This window comes from Helianthus annuus, chromosome 15, assembly GCF_002127325.2.
Source record: "Helianthus annuus cultivar XRQ/B chromosome 15, HanXRQr2.0-SUNRISE, whole genome shotgun sequence".
NCBI classification, from domain to species: Eukaryota; Viridiplantae; Streptophyta; class Magnoliopsida; order Asterales; family Asteraceae; genus Helianthus; species Helianthus annuus.
This window is the reverse complement of record NC_035447.2, coordinates 85,061,495-85,073,978: the sequence shown is the minus strand read 5'-3', so window position 1 is coordinate 85,073,978 and position 12,484 is coordinate 85,061,495.

Below are 12,484 nucleotides of genomic sequence, written 5' to 3'. Positions count from 1 at the left end.
GTGCATAGACTGCCATAATTCAGAAGTAAAGCGCGGATCTCGATCTGAGATGATAGAAGTTGGCACTCCGTGCCGAGCAACTACCTCCTTAAGATATACTGCTGCAAGCTGCGAAAACTTATCTGTTTCCTTGATTGCTAGAAAATGTGCCGATTTCGTGAGTCGATCAACAATCACCCATATAGTGTCGTTTCCAGCCTGAGTTCTTGGTAATCCAGTAACGAAATCCATAGCGATCTGTTCCCACTTCCACTTAGGTATTTCTGGCTGCTGTAGTAGACCCGAAGGCTTCTGGTGTTCCGCTTTAACTCTAGCACAAGTTAAGCATTTACTCACGTACGTGGCGATGAGGGCTTTCATATTCGGCCACCAATACATAACCTTAAGATCGTGATACATCTTGTCCGATCCCGGGTGAATAGAATATCGTGACTTGTGTGCTTCATCCATTACAAGTTCTCTAAGATCACCAAACAGAGGAACCCATACTCTTCCCATGATGTAGTAGATGCCGTCAGATCTCTGTTCAAACTGTTATTCCATACCGCGCAAACCCTCAGTTTTAATGTTCTCTTCCTTCAATGCCTCAGTCTGGGCCGTACGAATCCTATCAGGAAGGCTGGAATGGATAGTGAGCTGTAATGCGCGAACGCGTTTAGGTTTCGTTTCTTTGCGGCTAAGTGCATCCGCCACAACGTTAGCTTTACCTGGGTGATATTTGATGGCACACTCGTAATCATTGAACAATTCCACCCAACGACGCTGTCGCATATTCAATTCTCTTTGGTCGAAGATATGCTGAAGGCTCTTGTGGTCGGTGTAGATTGTGCATTTCGTACCGTATAAATAGTGCCTCCAAATCTTTAGCGCAAACACTACTGCTCCTAACTCCAAGTCATGTGTCGTGTAGTTCCTCTCGTGAACCTTCAACTGTCGAGAAGCGTAAGCTATCACTTTCTCGCGTTGCATCAACACGCAACCGAGACCCTGAATCGAAGCATCACAATAAACTACAAAATCCTCAGTGCCATCCGGTAGAGATAAGATTGGTGCGCTGCATAACCTTTGTTTCAAAAGCTGGAAAGCATCCTCCTGTTTCGTCCCCCAAGAGTAAACTACTTTCTTCTGTGTTAACGAGGTGAGTGGCTGTGCAATCTTTGAGAAGTTCTGAATGAAACGGCGATAATACCCTGCTAGACCGGGAAATTGCCGCACCTCCGAAGGGTTCTTTGGTGCCGCCCAATTTCTAATGGCGTCAACTTTGGCAGGATCCACATGTATGCCTACCTCATTGACTATATGCCCCAGAAAATGTACCTCCCGTATCCAAAAATCACACTTAGAAAACTTTGCGTACAACTGCTCCCTCCTCAGGAGTTCTAGGATAAGGCGTAGGTGCCGCTCGTGATCCTCCTTGTTCTTGGAGTAAATTAGAATGTCGTCAATAAAAACGATAACGAAGTCGTCAAGGTATGGCTTGCACACGCGGTTCATGAGGTCCATGAAAACCGCTGGTGCGTTGGTTAACCCGAATGGCATAACCAAGAACTCATAGTGACCGTATCGCGTCCGAAACGCGGTTTTGGGAACGTCTTCCTCTCTGACTCGTACTTGATGATAACCAGACCTTAAGTCGATCTTAGAGTAAAAGCTCGACCCTTGTAACTGGTCAAACAGGTCGTCAATACGAGGCAAAGGATAACGGTTTTTGATCGTCATCTTGTTGAGCTCGCGATAATCTATACACATTCGTAAGGACCCGTCCTTCTTCTTCACAAATAAGACTGGGGCTCCCCAGGGGGAAGAGCTAGGTCGGATGAAACCCCTATCCAACAGCTCTTGGAGTTGGTTTGATAATTCCTGCAGTTCTCCTGTCGCAAGACGATAAGGAGCACGAGCAACTGGGGCTGCCGCTGGGGCGAGGTCAATCTGGAATTCCACCTGACGATGTGGAGGTAAACCAGGAAGTTCCTCAGGAAATACGTCAGGATATTCCCGAACAACTGGAAGATCCTCGATCTTCCTTTCATCAGACGATGAATCGGTAACAAGAGCTAATATAGCAGGATAGCCCTTACGCAAATACTTCTGAGCCTTCATTGCTGAAACAATGCTAACTGGGGTCCCGCTGCGATGACCTTGAACTGATAGAAATTCCCCACTGGGAAGGGGAACACGTATGATCTTCTCCTTACAGAGAATCTCTGCTTGATACTTGGACAACCAGTCCATACCAACGATCACGTCGAAGCTTCCAAGAGTAATAGGAATCAAGTCAATGTCGAAAACTTGACCCAGAAGATCGATTTTACACCCAAATAGAACATGTGTAGCTTCGATTGTTTTACCATTTGCGATTTCTACTATGTGTTTCATTACAAGAAGTGTAGGACTTAACCCTAATTGGGAGCTAAACTCTAAAGACACGTAACTCCAGTCGGCACCAGAATCAAATAAAATAGAAGCAATAACACCGTTTACTGAAAACGTACCAGTAACCACGTTGCCGTCGTTCCGCGCTTCCCCAGCTCCCAGCACAAACCCGCGCCCACGCGCAACATTACCCCCGTTGTTCCCTGCATTGTTATTCCCGTTACCACCCCCTGTGTTCTGTCTCAGCTGAGGGCAGTCTCGCTTGAAGTGCCCCTCGGCCCCACACTGATAACACCCTTTCTGATTACCCTGAGTTTGCTGAGGCTGTTGCCTACCCGCCTGCTGCGCTGGCTGCTGCTGAGCTGGAAGTGTGGTCCTACAATCCCTGGCCTTGTGCCCCGGTCGATTACACCGATGACAAACTCGAGTACACTGCCCCTTGTGATGAAAATCACACTTGCTGCACAAGGGTAGCTTCCCCGCATATGATCCCTGCCCTGATCTGTTACTCGAGTTCTGATTTACTGATGCTGTCTGACTGAAACTGCGGGTGCTGCCAGTATCCGTCTTCTTCTGAGGCTGTGCAGAGTTGGACCCCTTGTCCGCATCGTTCCACTTACGTTTGCTATCAACAGCAGATGCAGTGGAAGTAGTGGCAGCTGTGGTAGTGCTAGAAATACGAGGTGGCAATGAGTCGCTCTCCACTTCCTGGTCAACGATCTTATGCGCCAATCTAACAATCTGAGTTAGGTTATTGAGGTTCGCCGCTGTAACTAAACCCTTCACCCGTGGAGGTAACCCCTTAATAAACAACTCGATTCTTCGGGACATGGGTCGGGACAGAGTCGGACACAAATCAGCTAACTCGTACGACCGCTTCACATACGCCTCAATTTCAGACCCCACCATTTTTAGATCGTAGTACTCATTCTCTAACTTCTGTATCTCGTCTCGAGGGCAATATTCCTCTCTCATCAGTTCCTTGAAATCATCCCACGTAGTGGCGTTCGCCGCCTCAATACCTAGCAGTTGGACCTGGGCATTCCACCAGGTCAAGGCACCATCCTGAAGCGTGCCTGCTGCAAACTTTACCCTATCCCCAACTGGGCAGTTACATATCGCAAACACTGACTCCGCCTTTTCGAACCAGCGTATAAGTCCTACAGCCCCTTCAGTGCCACTGAAGGTCTGTGGCTTGCAATCCATGAAAGTTTTAAAAGTGCAGACCGGTGGGTGAGGCTGGTTTTGTGGCGCCGGCTGACCTATTAACGAAAGAAAATAAACCAACAAGTAAGACTCAAGTTCACGATTCAAAGGAAAGAATGTCTGGTACATGTCATACCAGCCTGATAAGCTGCCAAGGCTGCAGCCACCTGGGCGTTGAGTAATGCCTCTAGCTCAGCTTGAGTCATATGGATTTCGCCTTGTCCGCCACCGCGGCCTCCACCACGCCCACCGCGTCCACCACGACGACCTCCACCACGTCCGTTCATGATTCTATAAGTATGGGAAGAAGTAACAAATTAACAGACCATTTCAGGCGAATGTCAAGTATTGCTATAGTATTCACAGTTTTCGAGGTTCTAATACAACATTGACTAACAACGCGGGATTCCTTTTTCACACTAGTCGAGATTTACTGGGACTCACATGCACCTCACGTTGTTATTATGTGTGCACCCATAATAATAACCTGATTTGCATGCTTATCTCAGTTCCTCCCTACTCATGTTAGAAGGTTTCCCCTAATTCATACAGTACGACCGTCGATATCACAACATAGATCATGTAAACACAAGAAGAGTCCTACTCTTAAAAACACGTAGTATGGACAGGTAGCATAGTAATTCGTATTGTAATGGCATGTGTGCGTTCGAGTGTGATATCAATCATGAGTATGTACTAACTATATTATACAATAGTAAACAAGAGACGAACCTTGCTGCCTGGAGCTGAGTGTCATGGTCCATGTCGTATCAGTATGTCGTATCAGTTCAGTTATAGTCTGGTTTTATAAAACATTTTTAAAACCAATTCACTATAACCAGTGGCTCTGATACCAAACTGTCACACCCCCAAAATTACCACCTAGGGAGTGTCCCTGCTAGGCGTGTGACGACTAGCAATGAGCCACCAATTACATTGAATCACAAGTTTGAAATAAAACTTCATTATTTAAAGATACTGAAATCCCAACATAAGTTATTCAAAAACCATAAGTTTAGCGGAAGCGTTAATGTATCGTAATATAAATGTTATCCAATCAATCATAGTAAATAAATGTCTAATAATAAATCCATCAAGCAACCATGACCACTCGCGCCCTCCAGCCAGCAAGTTCCTGCTTTCCAAGTACCTAAGGACCTGCGAGCATGTAACACGTGTATCAGACAAAGCTGGCGAGTTCACAGTTTTAGAAAACGTTTGATTACCCGTTGTATATAAAATAGTTCAATACCCAATGCAAGTAATATTGTTAATATCTCATTTCCAAACACGGACGGCTCCTGAAATACATGACTGCCCTTCCCACGTACTCCTATCTAGTACTGGGCCAGACTGGGTCATTAGTTCACCTCCGTCCTCTACAGGCACGGGGTGAGGGTGCCAAACCTAAGTAGCGCTACTAACTAATACCCGACGAGGGACTTACAAAAGATGATAGGTGAGAATATTAACCAATATACCCGTTTTTACCCAAAGACTTATCCCCCCCATGGGATACCCACTGACTGTCCCCAACCACTGGGACGCATGCTCGAATGTAGTGAACTCACCTGGGATTGCTCGGTAGAATTAATTACTCTTTTAACAACAGTGATTTACCAAGCCCTATGATAGTTACACACAACAGTCAGTTTGCATACAAGCACAACACGTATCATTTCTCATTTAATCATTCGACACATTAGTCATCTTTCGATTCACAGTTATCATTCGACAACAACAGTTATGTTTCGGTACACTCATCTTTCGAACACAACGGATATGTTTCGATACACTCATCTTTCGAACACAACGGATATGTTTCGATACACTCATCTTTCGATCATAATATATATATGTTTCGGTACACTCATCTTTCGATCACAACAGATATGTTTCGAACCAACTGCTATGTTTCGAACCAAGTGCTATGTTTCGAACCAAGTGTCATGTTTCGAACCAAATGTCATGTTTCGAACGTACCAGTTATCCTTCGACTACCACAGTTATCTTTCGGTTACACTTAACAATTAACAATCAATTACAGCATCTTTCGGTTACAGAAACCCTAATCATACGATCCAGCAATCACGTTTTATGTTTTCACCAGGAGTCAGTCTGTGAACGTGTGTGAATGAGTGCATACTTGTGCTCTAATGTACGATGTAATGTTCAAACAGATCATGATAACCGAACAACAATAATCAATAGCCTATCCGATTGGCTAGAATACAACCGATTAACCCTAGTCCGGTTCTACAACGACCCGAACCCATTCACCAAATTAACCCTAATCGATTGAAACAAGAATGTGGAACAATAACATCAATCAACATTATATCACAGAAATCGTCAATCAATCACCTACCTGTTAAACCCTAGTTCCATGCATGAACTATCTATCAAACAAGATCATGTAATCGAGAGCATCACATAGGAACAATATGCAAAGGATTATACTAACCGAATGATGGATGAGAATATGATGATGAACACAACAGGAGGTTCCTGATTTCTGCCGTCGCCCAAAAGGTTTCTAGGGTTTGGAATTGTTCGATTGACTCTATGCCTTCTACGTAACTGCTGTTTAATATAGGTGGGGGGTTTGGGCCGGTAACAAGTTGGGCCGAAAGTTAAGGCCTCACATCGAAGGATTGGGTCTTGGCTCGAAGGATCCTTCTTAGTCCGAAGGATTGTCGAAGGATCCTATCCTGGGTCGAAGGATAGATCTTGGGTCGAAGGTTATGTTTCGTGATCCTTCGAAGGCTGGATCTTTCGGTCGAAGGATCTTTGGTTGAAAGATGTCTTAGCAAAATCCAGTATTCCAATACGTTACTCATTAACAAGTACAGGTTTGCAACATATACCCACTAACACACTGATCTAGGATATGTAAATACAACAAAGGAGTCGGGGAATAGGATAATACTTACCTCAAGAAGTCGGGTTGTCACAGACACTCTCCACAAATCTTTTTTATTATTAATCTATGTCCCATATCTAGAATGCATATTACACCATGGATATTAGAAGATGATGGGCTTTAAATAGGCTTGATGGACAACAGCATTACATTCACTAAATACTTCAAAAATTTTTGCACTATCTCTCCCTCTTGCCTAACAATCGGCCGAGATCACAACCATAGCCACCATCATCATCAAGTCTTGTTGTTGCTATTTCACATACACCCAAAGGGGAAAGGTCACACACAAGGAGGCTCGGTGCTTCTGGAATCTCAAGAACCTCACTACGTTGCTTTTATCCACCTTGTTTTCGCTTTGATTCTTCCCTAACCACGAGCTAGTAGTAAGTGCTTCCAAACACTTCCTTGTTTATGTTTAGAGTGGTTAATAAGAGATTTAACGGATAAAAATCAAGAATACTAAAGATCAAAACATAAAGTCTTGAATGAAAGATAAACTTGATGGATTAAGAGTAACTATTGGTGTAAATCATGTGAATCTTGTTTAGGAATGATTATTTCATGTTGTTAGTGGCTAGTAGTGGAACGGATCGTCATCTAACCATGCTAGATCATGTTCATGGAACATGAACTAGCAATATGTTAAGTGTAAAAGCAGCAAGATGATGAACCCTTCCACACATGAACATGAACTTGTGTAAAAGTGATTTTTCTTGTAAAATAGAGTTTTAAACTAGTAGATCTACAAGTGGTATTTTCGAAGAACCAAGTGTAAGATGCAAATCTTGTTTAAAAGCTGGATCTTACACAACGAAAAGCATTTCTGCAAACAAACAAGTGTGTAAATACTTGTGTGACAAAAGGTTTAACAAAGGAATAATTTTGAAATTTTTGGACTAGAAGTTGTAAAGTTACATTTTCTTTAAAAATAAAGTTTTTCAAGACACCGATTTTATTTTTAAAGATAGAAAGATCTACTAAAAATGTTGTAAGGTTACTACATAATTTTACACGACTTACAAGTTCATGTGTTTGCGATCTATACTTATTTTTGACTAGTTGATGTTTGAATATTGAATATTGATGGTTGAAAAGTTGTTGGTTAAATTTTTAAAAGAAAATGATACGCTAGTAAGCGTGGCCACCTCCAGTTACAGAGGAAACTCTGGCGCACTTACAATATTTTCATGACAAGTGTCTCTAAATATATGTTTGACTTGTTTTTCCAAACAAATTTCGCCATGATTTTTATTATAAAATAACCAAGTGTCGGAGGTGGATTTTCGTAAATAAAACTTGTTAAATATATATTTGGGATATATATTTCATGATAAAACGCTTGAGTGATTTTATGATTATTTTGTGAACTATATTATTTTTAGAGTAAAAATAATATTACTTGAAATATCATGAAAATACGACTCCAAAATAATACGAACGCTTTCGCAAATAAATATTTAAGTTACACCGGTATTGTTATTACCACACGAATCATAAAATGTAACTTATGTAATTTCGGAAAATACTCATGAATGTGTATTTTGACAAAGTGTTATTTTGGAATTTGTAAGGGATAAAATATAATATTTTTGAGGAAAAATATGTATATTTTGGGGATAGAGTATTTTAGACAAATGAATTAAAATATATTTTATTAAGTGAGACTTAATAATATATTTCTGAAAATTATAGAAACGCACATGTATTAAAACCCCCCATCCTTGGGAAGGAATATAATAATTAAGAAGTGTAAATACGAAATAGTTGTCTAACTATTTCCCAAAAATGTTAAACCTTAAGCCAAGGCACGGCCGTCCGTCTAATAGAAGTTAGTACGTGTATGTCGTTACGCAGCAGGTTGATTTGGGATTTGCTAATTCGAGACGCACTTCTGTGAGTTCATGTCCCCCTTTTCTCTTAACTGTTTTCATTTTTTATACTTCGGGGGTGAAATACATGTTACAATGATTACGGATACTTTTATACATGGTATGGTTAGCATAAGGAGGGTTACTACTTAGATCATGTGAGTGGGTAGGCTGAAACTAGAGGCCATTAATCCTCATTGTAGGACCGAGTGTCATTAGCGGTAGATCTATCTGGGTGTAGCGAGCCCAACCCCTGAGTCCGCTGAATGAACCAGGTGGTGACTTTGAGCCCGACGCAAAAATCTGCTAGGTTTGAGTCTTTCTACAGCACTTCACACATATCATTGTCCTTACAACCCAATGGTGATCTCTTTTTCCTTAATTGCTACATACCAGGGATTTTCATACATACGGACATTTTTACAAAGGCTTATACATACTCACTTACACATGAACTCGCTCAACTTTATGTTGACTTTTCAAACTACATGTATTTCAGGGAACTAATGGATCTGGCACGGTATGCACGTATTTTCAAGCTGCGTTTGAATAAAGAAGTCATCCAGGGTTTAGAAGGTGTAACCTCTTCCTGGACGGGTTACATATCTCTAAACCTAGTATTGTTTAAAGTATTTTGCTACGTTTTTACGAACTCATTAAATCAAGTCAAGGTTTTGTAACTTATTTTGTGATTGATGTTTTAAGACAAGTATAATATGTTATTTTTCTAAACTCTATTAACGGGTGAATATCTCAAGTTTTTATCATATAGCATTGTTATGATTGTTGCTATGGTATTAAGAAGTCACACCAAATAAACCCACGCTTCCGCAAAGCCAGGGTGTGACAATCTGAGTTTAAAACTTTTGCTTACTGTTAAAGTATATAAATTTACTAAAAATATCTGTAGGTATTAAGTCTTATATGTATAAAATAGTTTTGATACATACTATGCGCTCAAAACGCGTAAAAAGGCGTTTTTAAGCGATTTCCAGGTTTTATAAGAAAAATTGATATTTTTATTATTCCAAAAGGCTTAAAATAATTTATTTATAATATAAAATCAGTAGCAAAAGGTTTGGGGTCAAAAGGATTTGAAAAACACATTTTATAAGCCAAAAGGGTAAAACCGGCAATTACCGAATCAAGCTTAGAACCCTATGTTATGCTCAGCCTAAAAATAAATAAAAATCTTCAAAAATCCCAAAATATTATTTTACATCAGTGGGTAAATAGTTTGGTATCAAAAATTGGGTTTTGATAGGCTATATGCTAGTTATGCCGTTTAATTAATAAAAAGCTTTTCATTTAGGCTAATGAGCATAACTCCTAATCTAGACCTCAAACTGATGTCAAGTTTTAGGGACAAGTCTATAAATCAGTAATGAAGGTTTCTATTCTTTTACTTTTTCAAAAATCATGTTTAAGGTAAAAAGGGCATAATAGTCAACATTTGAGCATTTAATGGAAACATGCATATGAATCGGATAACAAATGAACCAAGTTGTATAATCACAGAGGGTTATACTGACATGAAACCTGGTCCTAATAAAGCTCTAAGGCATTTCTAAACTATGCTCTAATGGGTCAAAACTGAAAGTCAAAGCAAAAGTCTACTTCTGCGACTTTCGGTTCCGAACCGAGCTTAAACTGAAGATTGTCGGGTTGAACATGTTTAGACATGTTCTTACATTAATTACCAAGTTATATTAGTGATAAAATAGGTTTCATGGCTTCTACATTGTTAATTATGCATTTCTGCCAAAATAAGCTTTCTGTTGACTTTTTATAGTTAGATTTTACCCGACAATTGACCTACTTAGAGTGGGAATCAGAGGGTGCCCTTTTAAGGGTTTATTGCCTACATAATTACCAACTCATAGGTACTTCCAATTTGAAATTTGACTGGACAAATTATGATTAATTACGAAGCCAAACCTTAATTACGATGGTTTGACTTTAAGCTAATAAACTAAGTAAAACTGAATTAAGGAAGGTTAATGACACTTACCAAGGTCCTATGCACGACTAATGATCACTAGGAAGGGGTCTTGAGCTCTAGGAACCTCCAGAAAATGAGTTGTGAAGTTTTCAAGTGAATGATCAAAATGTTTGCAACAATGAGCTTCTTATATAGTGGGTTTGATGCAACTAGATCATGCCAAACAAGTCTAAGATTGATTCCAGATGATTACAAGTGTCCCTAGGGCAGTAAAACCATTAAACATGCCCCTAGAATCGAAAAACCATGCATCTAGGTCGGTTAAACTTGCTGAAACAGGCATCTGTCCAAAGAAACTACATCTGGGCACCTTAGGCGGCCCGCGTAAACCAAGGCAGAGGTTTTACGCGGCCCGTGTGAAGGTCTAGTCCGGTCACAAGTTTGTCTGATTTGCACATTTGGTCCCTGGTCCTTCAAAACTTGCTTTTTACATGATTTATTGCACTTTTAACCCTCTAATTTGACTTTTAAGGACCTTAAGACTTAATCAAACTTTGTTAAGTCCTTGGTTAACTTTGTGATCACCCGTAAAGCCTTAAATTTCAATGTTGACGCTTTTAACCCCTCGTATACGAATATTGTCATAACTTTCTCATACTTTATCGAAACCTTGTGAAATTTTTATCACTTATTCTAGTGGGCATAACTAATTGTTACAAAGCTTCATGTTCACTAAAAGGTCACCTAGAGCTATACTTTAAACATGTTGACGCATTTAACCCATGTAGTTTGTAAACTCTCACTTTCTTTCACAATTAGCTTCGTATGATCCATGATTCATTCGTTTAAGGGTATTAACATCGTGTAGGGTTATTTAAGGGTACATTTATCCATTGTTGACACTTTGAATCCTTTTACACACGTAGATTCTTTGTTTGTCAACTTTAGTCCTTCTAAATCAATTCCTTGCACGTTTAAAGTCCATGACACGTGTCGATATATTATTGGACATGAATTTTCGAGGTGTTACAACAGTGAAAGTGGGTATTCTTTTATCAGAAGGTGTCATCTTCAATCTTGAAATCAAAGTATGATGACCTATATTAGTTCCTGTGATAATCTTTGCTTCAAGCACAACTTTTTCGAGTTTCGTGACTTGTAAACGTGTGCCGTTACACAATCCATTTGCCTGATCAATGTTTCTGAGTAACATTACTGGAGCACCAACTTTCAATACTAATTTATGGTTAGGTAAACCAGAGAAATGAAGATTGTTTAACACATCAACAGGAAACAATGCCATATTAATCTCTGATTCTTCCTCAGATTAACATAAACTATCTGAACTAAAATAAAGCTTCTCTTCACCAGACAGACTCTCTAACAACTCTTCATTTATTGAATCCACTACTTCATTTGTTGGAGCAAGAATCTCTCTTTGTTGGAAATACGTTAAATCCCACAAACACTTATTCATATTCGGATATGTAAATGAAATTAGAAAAGAAATAGGATTTACTTGATCATGAATAAGTAAATCATCTGGAATTTCAATATCTACCTCACCATCATTTTCATCACCAAGGAGACCATCACCATGCTTTAAAATCCATTCTGCAAATTCCTTTATTTTTTTGCAAATCTGTTTGGTTACATCCAACTCTTGATCTCATATTCTCAGTTAGCTTTAGTACTTGACAATGTTTCCATATATAAGAAGAATTCAATGAAGCATTGACTATCATGCTTCTGGTACCTTTAGGGATGACTAGAAGAATTTGTCTAAAATCACCACCAAATAGAACGACCTTTCCTCCAAAAGGCATGCCTTCCATGTTCGTTTGATTGGAATGTGATATGTCTTTCATCGTCCTATCGAGAGCATCGAAACAATGCTTGTGAGTCATAGGTGCTTCATCCCAAATAATCAAAGGTGTTTTTTTACTTAAATCACCTGATTCAGTATTAGGCTCTATCGAACATATTGAATACTCGTTAATGTTGATTGGAATTACAAACCTTGAATGAGCAGTTCTACCACCATCCAGCAAAAGTGATGCAATTCCACTGGATGCAACATTCAATACAACTTCACCTTTGGATTGCAATGGAGCTGTGAATGTCTTCCAAAGAAACGTCTTCCCAGTTCCACCATAAGCGTATACAAAG